Raw genomic sequence first — 9,056 nt, forward strand, 5'->3', positions numbered from 1 at the left:
CCGTCAAGGCAAAATCGTTATTATTTGCCAATCGAACCGCTGGTTTTTGGTAAGAAAAATGGCAAATTCTAGTGACACTTTTATCAATCCGCCAGTTTCTATTTTTCTTCCAAACCGCACCGACCTGCACCGCTATTAAATCATGTTTTATAAGATTCTAAAAATTTTTTTTTACTTAAGTTTACTTGTTGTTCTATACCTTAGAATATAGTATTACATTACTGCTCGAGGGGAATTCAAGATGTCAGTAATCCAAAATAAAGTTGGATTCCAATTCACTTTTCAATCTTTTTTTTTTTTTTTTTCTGGCCATGTTACAAACTTGCATCAGCTCACTTTTTAATCTAAATACTTTTCAACAGTAAACATTTTCAATATATTGTAAACCCTGAATGATATTAATTTGATGTATTGTATTTGATCATTGTAGCTTCCACAGATGCTTGTAATGAACTGATGGCATAGTCGTTGATATTATCATGTTGTTGCTACACTTGCTGCATCAGAAGAAAGCTTCGCAAGATGCTTAACATCACGGTATCTCTCGTCTTTTTTTTACTCTTTGATTTAAGTTTTGTAATTTGAATTATATTTTTTTATAAACCGCCAATCCGCCCGAACCGCCGGTTTTTGATAAGGAAAATGGCAAATTCTAGTGACACTTTTATCAATCCGCCACCCGCTATACGGTTTCTATTTTTCTCTCAAACCGCACCGACCCGCACCGCGCACACCCCTACCCATACCCATAGGGTAAAACAAAGCAAAACAATACTAACACACGACAAGAGGACTTAACTATAGAGAGATATAAATATTCACCTACCTTTCAGAAACTCCAACGCAAGTTACTCTAACTCAGCTACCATTACCAACCCTCTAACCAAAGACCAACTGCTAAAAGAGAAAGAACCCCCAGACTCAGGAGACCATAATGATGGAGAAGGAATGAGAAATGAACCTAGAGGATCAGAGGATAAATGTAGAGGAACATCTGAAGCAGACCAGTTCGGTGGGGCTGTTATTAGAACCAGAGAGCGAAGCTCTTCACCTAGTCGCTTTCGTCTGGTGGATAGAACAAATTTGGTTGACCATCGAGCCAAGTTGGGGGGACAACCCAACACGAATACTTCATTCAGTGCAGATGGCCTCCCTCAGATCAGCAGAAAACGATCATCGGAGAATATGTAGTATCTTAGCTACTAAAGGTAACCTCCCAACAACACTCTCTTCTATGGATTTAATCGGTATTAATTGCCGCAGTACCGACAACAACAAATTCAAGTGTAATCTTGTGGAAATCATTAAGACCCATAAGCCAGAGATTCTGACCCTATTGGAAACCAAAGTGCCCTTCAGTAAAATGAGTGATTTCTTTAATTGCCTAGGATTCACAGCCTCTTCAATAGTGGATTCTATGGGCAGAGTTGGGGGCATTTGGATTGTTTGGGATACCACTCAAGTGAATGTTAGAGCATCTACAGTTAGTCCACAAGTGATTCATGTTATTGTTCATAAGGAGCATTATGAGGAATGGGTTCTAGCTGCTATTCATGCCGGCCTTAACCCCATCCTTAGAGATCAACTATGGAAAGACCTTGAAGATATAGTTGATAACATGTAACAACCTTGGCTAATAGCTGAGGAGTTTAACGACTTTGCACATCAAAGGGAAAGAAGGAGCTTCTCCACTAACCGTAATACTGGCAGAACCCCAAAAATTCCTGGATGAAGTTAATAATTGCAACCTTGTTGACTTAAGCAGCTCAGATCTCGTTTGATGTGGACAAACAACAGACAAGGCTTGCCAACACCATGGAGAGACTTGACAGAGCAATGTGTAATGCGGAATAGAGAGACCATGTTTCCAGAAGAAACAGTTCAAGTTCTACCTTGAACCTACTCTAATCATTCCCCTCTTGTTGTCTACACACAAGGTATGCACTCCTTAAACCCTCGTAATACGCCTTTTAGATTTGAGGCGGCTTGGATGTCATATCTTGGCCTCATAAATGTTATTGAATCTTCTTAGCATTCTAGGTTCTCCTATGACCCATGGTAGAGTTAATAGAAACATGTTTAGGGGTACTATAGATAAGTTAAAGAGTAGACTGTCAGGTTGTGATGATCGGGTACGTAACCCGTCTCGTTTTTCTTTTATTTGTGTCGGGAATTACTCATGTTAGAGTGTCGGGAATTAATTTGAGGTCTTGTCAACCGTTTGGGTTTATCGTTTTGAAAACTTTTTCTTAAAATTCTCGTCCTTACTTTATTACCGAGTCGAATTTCGCTTGTTTTAGAAGGTGCGAGGTTGGATCCAGGGTGTCACGGGTTGAGTAGGTGAAATTTCTGGCTGGGAGGCAAAACCGCACGTGTGGGGGCTTGGGCTGCACATACAGAAAGAGGTCGCACGTGCGGGAGGTGAGGTCGTATGTGCGGAGAGGAGGGAGTACCAATGGTGCAAGACTGCTGTTATTGCACGAGCGGAGGTCAGATGCGGAGGGATGAACCACACGTGCGGGGGTGAGTGTCGTACGTGCGGAAATGGATGCCGCACATGCGGAAGAATGCTGAGTCCGAAAATCTACCTTTTTCTTTCTTTTTGGGCTAAGTGTATCTCACTTTTTACACTTCTCTCTCTCTCTCTCTCTCTCTCTCTCTAAATACCTTTTCCTCTCCCTTCTATCTAAAAACCTCCACCAAACACCTTAAACTCTTGATTTCTTCCAATCCATTGGAGTTTTGACCCAACATCCTTCATTAATTTTGGAGGGCCAACCGAGGGCTTTGTTTTGTACGATGGAGATTGGATTGCAACACTGTCAAATTCTGAGATTTCTCCTCTTTTCTTCTCCAAAACTTGAGATAAGGATTTTATTAGAGTTATATATATATTTTTGCAAGATTATGTTGATTTTGGGGAACTCTCTTTGGTGGTATTGAAATTTGAAATTTGACTTTTGACTCAAGAGTGTTAATGATTTTAAAAGTAGGTTGCACTTTGTTTTCAAAAATTTCTTGAGAGTTTGAACAACATTGTTGAGGAAGAAAAATATTTTGGAGAGATTCTTTCAAAAGGATGAGGAAAAGTCTAGTTTTAGTGAAAACCTAAAAATTTGAGATTTTTGGAAGAGATGTTGAGGATTCATGGGTTTTTACTTATTATAGTGTTAAAATGAATGAATGTTTGGGAATTTCATATTGTTTTATATAAATGAGAAATTCCATGGAATATGAGCAATGGTTGGTTTTGAAGTTTATTGTTCAAAAATGTGGGCATAGTCATGAAATGATTAAATTGTTGAGAATGCATGAAATGTGGAAATGTTGCTACTCTTCGATGAATATAAATGAACATATGTTTATTTTGTGAAATTGCATTGGAAAGAGAAATGGAAATTGTGATCACAATGGGAAAAATTGTGTAGAAGAATTGAAAATAGAAGAATATTATAATGCATTGATGTATGTTGCATTGGCATTTCAATTCATTCGGTTGTCATAATTTTTTAATTGAGATTTGAGAATTTTTGCTTTGAGAAAGGAAATATTTGTGAAACAAGATCTCATGGATTTGTTTTTGGAGTAAATATGTTGGTAAGTCTGGATAGGGGGTATAGATGGAATTGATTAAGTTGGCCTAAGTGTCTAGGGTGAAAGACTAAAAACAGGCGCAGATGAGGTACCACGTGCCTTCCGGTTAGCTATCGGTAAAGTGGGGATTTGGTAGTGCTAGTTATGCCTACTTGCAGACACCAATCTAGGGATTACCTGAGTCATATTTATCGCCTCTTGAACTAGATTTAAAATTTTTGAATTGTTGAAATTGCAAGATTTCATTGTGCATGATGGCTTTCAAAAGATAAAGATGCGACTTTTTTTTAAAAGCATAGCATGGCATGTACATTTCATTTCATGAGACTTGTATAAAATGTATATACTTTGTTAAGAATTTCCTACTGGGCTTTATACTCATCCTATAGGATTTTGTGCAGGAAATGATGTGGTGATTCTATCAAACTAAGGACGTGGATGTGTATGTTGGAGCACTATGCGCTTGATTTGTTGTGATTATATTTTTGCAAGCCAATGGCTATATCTGTATGGGTTTGAGCAACCATTTTGTGTAACTAGGCTTAAGCCTTGGACTTTGTAACCCTTGAGGGCATTTATTTACTTTTGATCGGATGTTTTACATGCTATGGATTCATGTACTAAAGTCGTTGAATGTATATTCGCATGTGGAACTGTTTCGTAAATCTCTTATGATTATGTAAGCAAATGTTGGAGATTTATTTTGGTTTACCGTAAGGAGCGGTAGTTAGTGTACTTTTATTGTGTACTTTTTGAGGCGTTACACAGGTTGGAAAGCCAGAAACCTTTCCCTAGCTGGCAGAACCGCACTCATTTAGTCTGTTATATTTGCTATATCCAACTACAATATGCAGACCATGGTGATTCCGAGGAGGGTTTGTGATGAAATGGATAGACTTAATAGAAATTTTTTTATGGGGTGAAACTAACTCCATAAAGAAAGTTCACTTGATTAACTGGGACAATGTCTGCAAGAGCAAGGCAGAAGGTGGGCTAGGATTGAGAAAAACAAGGGATCAAAATGCAGCTTTATTGACCAAACTTGGGTGGAAAATGCCGAGTGACAGAGATAAATTATGGTGTAGAGTTTTGAATTCTAAGTATTTGAGGAGGAACTCTATCTTTAATTGGCCCCTTAAGAGGAATTCTTCTCATATCTGGAAAAGCATATGCAAAAACAGAGAAAATCTTAAGAAATGAGTCAAATGGAATGTGGGCAATGGTGAAAAAATATCTTTGTGGTGTGACTGGTGGTGTGTTTAACACCCATTATCTGCAACATATTCTTCTCAGCAGGATAATTACCTTCAAAAAGTTAGCTCAATTCTGGATGAAGAGGGCGATTAGGACATTGATGCTTTCGAAAGTATTTTAAATCCTCAAGATATCCAGGAAATCCTTAAAGTACACAAGCCTAGATTTGTAACATATACTGATACCCCTATTTGGGTTGGATCCACCTGTGGTAATTTTACTATAGCTTCAGCCTATAATCTCATTGCAGGTTAGGTTGTTGATAGTACGGATTGGAAATGGTTCTGGAAATTAAATGTTCCCCAGAAACTGAAATGCTTCATCTGGCTTATTCTACAAGGGAGACTCCTTACTAACCACATGAGACTTCTGAGGAATATAGCCATATCTGACTTGTGTCCTAGATGTGGTTTGGCTAGTGAAGATATGAGCCATCTCCTTAGAGACTACAACACTTCCAAAAACATTTGGACTGAAATCAAAGATCTCAATTGATGGGAGAAAGGTTGTGATAGGCCTTTAATTGAATGGATTACCTCCAACTTAAAATCTAAAAGTGAATTTTTTGGGAAAAATTGGCAACTTGTTTTTATAACTACTCTTTGGCAAATTTGGAAAGACCGCAATAAACTTATGTTTGAAAATGTGAACTTTCCCATTCAACTTAGTCTCGAGAACATTAAAAGCTATGTTCATGAGATTGATGAGGCCAATCAATCTGTCCTTCATCCTAGACCATATCAACCTACATTAATTCATTGGATTTATCCACCTACAGGGAAGCTTAAACTTAATGTGAATAGATACTCTAAAGGTGACCCAGGCCAAGTTGGATATAGAGGGCTGCTACAAGATGAAACGGGACTATGGCTCTGTGGTTTTTATGGAAAACTTGGACATTGCTCAAGCCTTGAAGTTGAACTGTGGGCTATATACAGAGGCCTTACAATCTTATTCCAGAAAAGCACTAAGGGTGTGGAAATCGAATCTGATTTGGAGTTGGCAATCAACCAAATTCAAACTGCTCCATGCCTAAGCTCAACATATAAAGCTCTCATAGAGGATGCAAAGTTCCTGCTAAAGAGATGTGATTGCTTCCTGCGACATATTCCAAGGGAGCGCAGCATATGCATAGATACACTCGCAAACATGGGAGTTGCACAAGATGATCATGTTCTGCTGTTGGAGAACCCCCCTGAAGACGTGAAGGCTTTGGTCATAAATGATATGACTGGAGTTAGAGTGCTGAAGGACTAGTTTCTTGTCTATCTGTTGTTTAGCTACTTTTCTTTTCGTTTTTGCTAGCTAAACATTTCCTATGAATAAAAAAATACAAAAATAAAAAATTATTCATGTTTGAAGGCATTTTATTATTCGAAAAACAATATTAACCCTAAGATTTATTTAATATTAGCCATCAACTAAGTTATATATGACATTTTTTCAATAAATGATCTGTTTTATTATCGTATGCTTTACAACTTTTATGGTGTAATTAAGTTCAAAATATACTTTATGGGCATATATAGTACAATATGTCATAACCAAAATAAAGGATGTTTAAGCGAGGTGACTCTACACATGCATTGATAATGTCCTATGACCCATCAAACATTTAGATGCCGTTTGGTAACACTTATGTTTTCAATTTTTTATTTATATTTATAAAAATTTTAAAAACTCAAATAAAAATTTGTTTGGTAAATTTTTGATTTATTAATTAATAGTCTCAGTTTATAAATTTGGCCAAAAAATGAATTTAAGTTTTGAGTTTTGAGTTTTTTTTTTTTTACCACCTAACACTAGCCACCACCCGCCACCATTTTCCACCACCGTCTTTCACTACCACCACACACCACCCACCCCTCACCACCACCTGCCATCACCACCCACCTGCCACCCACTTGCGACCACCACCCACCCTTCGCCACCACCATCACCACCTACCTGCCACCCACTCGCCACCACTACCACCACCACCCATCACCACTCACCACCCGCCACTACCATCCACCGCCTGCTACCACCACTCGCCACCACCACTCACCACCCACCAGCCACCACCATCCACCACTCACCACCACCACCCACCACCCACTCGCCACCTACCTGCCATCACCACCCACCACCCGCCACTACCACCACCACCACCCACTCACTACCACCCGCCACCGTCACCCACCCACCCACTACTACCACCCGCCACCACCCGTCATCTGCTACCCACTTGCCACCACCACCCACCACCCACCACCCGCCACCGTCACCCACCCACCCGCCACCACCTGTCATCTGCTATCCACCTGCCACCACCACCACCACCACCACCACCACCACTACCACTACCCACTCGATACCACCTGCCACCTACCCGCCACCACCACCACCACCCACCACCCACCCGCCACCACCACCCACCATTACCACTTTCCACTACCGCCTTCCGCCACCACCACCTGCTACTTGCCACCACTTTTCACCACCGTCTTCTGCCACCATCACCCATTACCTGTCACCATTTTCCACCACCGTCTTCCGCCATCACCACCCGCCATCATTTTCCACCACCGTCTTCCGTCGCCACCACTCGTCTCCACCCACCACCCGCTACCACTTGCCATTTCTTACTCTTTTTTATATTTTTAAATTTTTTTAGACATTTTGTCTAAACCAAACGCGTTTGCAGTTTATATTTTTCTAAAAATAAACAAAAACTAGTTTATAAAATTTTTGTAAATATAAAATGAAAATGTAAACGTTACCAAACAGGCTCTTAAAAATTGTAAAAGAAAATTTATTTATATTGCTAACATTTTATTAAATATAATATAATTTTTGGGCACATTTGGAAAGTACTAAAAAGTTAAAAATTAACTTTTAACTCATTTTGAGTCAAATCATATACCATATTTTTTACACATTTTTTTATAAAAAAAATAAAAATAAATAAAAATAAAGAATCAACTTTTAACCATATTCTCAAAAAGTTAGCGGATAAAGCCACCTAATATTTGAGAAGTTTAAATCACTCTATTTGGTTAACACTTGAAAAAAAAAAAAAAAGTTTGAGTTTTTATTTTTTATTTTTTTATTTTTTTAGTGTACTTTTTAAATATTTTACGTATTTTTTTTAATTTTTTAGATTTTTTAATTTAGATATATTTAAAAAAGCACAAGAAGGCGTTGGGTTGTAAAATCGCTATTGCAGATCCGGACCCCTCCTCGTAGAACAATTCTGTTGTATTTATTATTTTTTAAAAAACAATCCATAAATATTTTACTTTTTAATACATTTAGATTATGTATATTTAAAAAAAAAAATTGACTTTAATAGAACACAAAATTTTAAAGACAACAAAACACAAAAATAAAAAAACTCCAATTGCTTTTAAAAGTTTAAAACCAAAACAGAGTGAATATTGTTTAGTTCAAAATTTTTTTTTTTTTTTTTCATTATAGAATTTAAATTTATGAAATGACTCTATCTACAAAAATTCCTAGAAGTCGCCAAGCAGTGTAAGGAGCCAAATCCCCTCCAGTCTAAAATATAGATTGGAGGCCGTTGTTTGGGTCTTTGGGGTTTATTATGGGTTCATTTGGATGATCTAAAACTGATCATTTTATCGGATACATCGTATATTTTATTAACACAAAAAATTAAATCAATTCAATAATCATAACCTATTCATTTACCATGTTTTTTAACAAAAAAAAAATGTACGATTTATTTTTAAAAAATACAAATTTTGTCTATTTCTTTAGTGAAAAACTTGGTAAATTGAATATGTTACAATTATCGGATCGACTTAATTTTTTTTGTGAATAAATACACAATATACTCGACAAAATAAATAATTCAGATTATTAAAATAAGACCTGTAATAAACCTCACACACCCAAACAACACCCTCCGGTCAATGTTTTGGACCACAGGGGATTTGCCTCGTAAGTGTAATTAACTCAAAAATAAAAATAGACAAGAGTCTAAGCTTCATATGAAAGCAACAAAATTTGGCTATGTTTGGTTCCATTCTCAAATCATGATTTCATCCTTATATTCTAATTTTCTGTTTGATTACAGTTTTTAAAATATGATTCCAAATCACATTTGAATATATGTTTGGTAAATCAGAGAGTTTTGAATTTTTAAGTCTACCCGATTGTTCGGCCGGTTGATTGGAACAATATTTTTTTTTTGGTTGGTAATA

Source organism: Camellia sinensis, chromosome 8 (assembly GCF_055761805.1).
Source record: "Camellia sinensis isolate YWXY chromosome 8, ASM5576180v1, whole genome shotgun sequence".
In the NCBI taxonomy this organism is placed as follows: domain Eukaryota; kingdom Viridiplantae; phylum Streptophyta; class Magnoliopsida; order Ericales; family Theaceae; genus Camellia; species Camellia sinensis.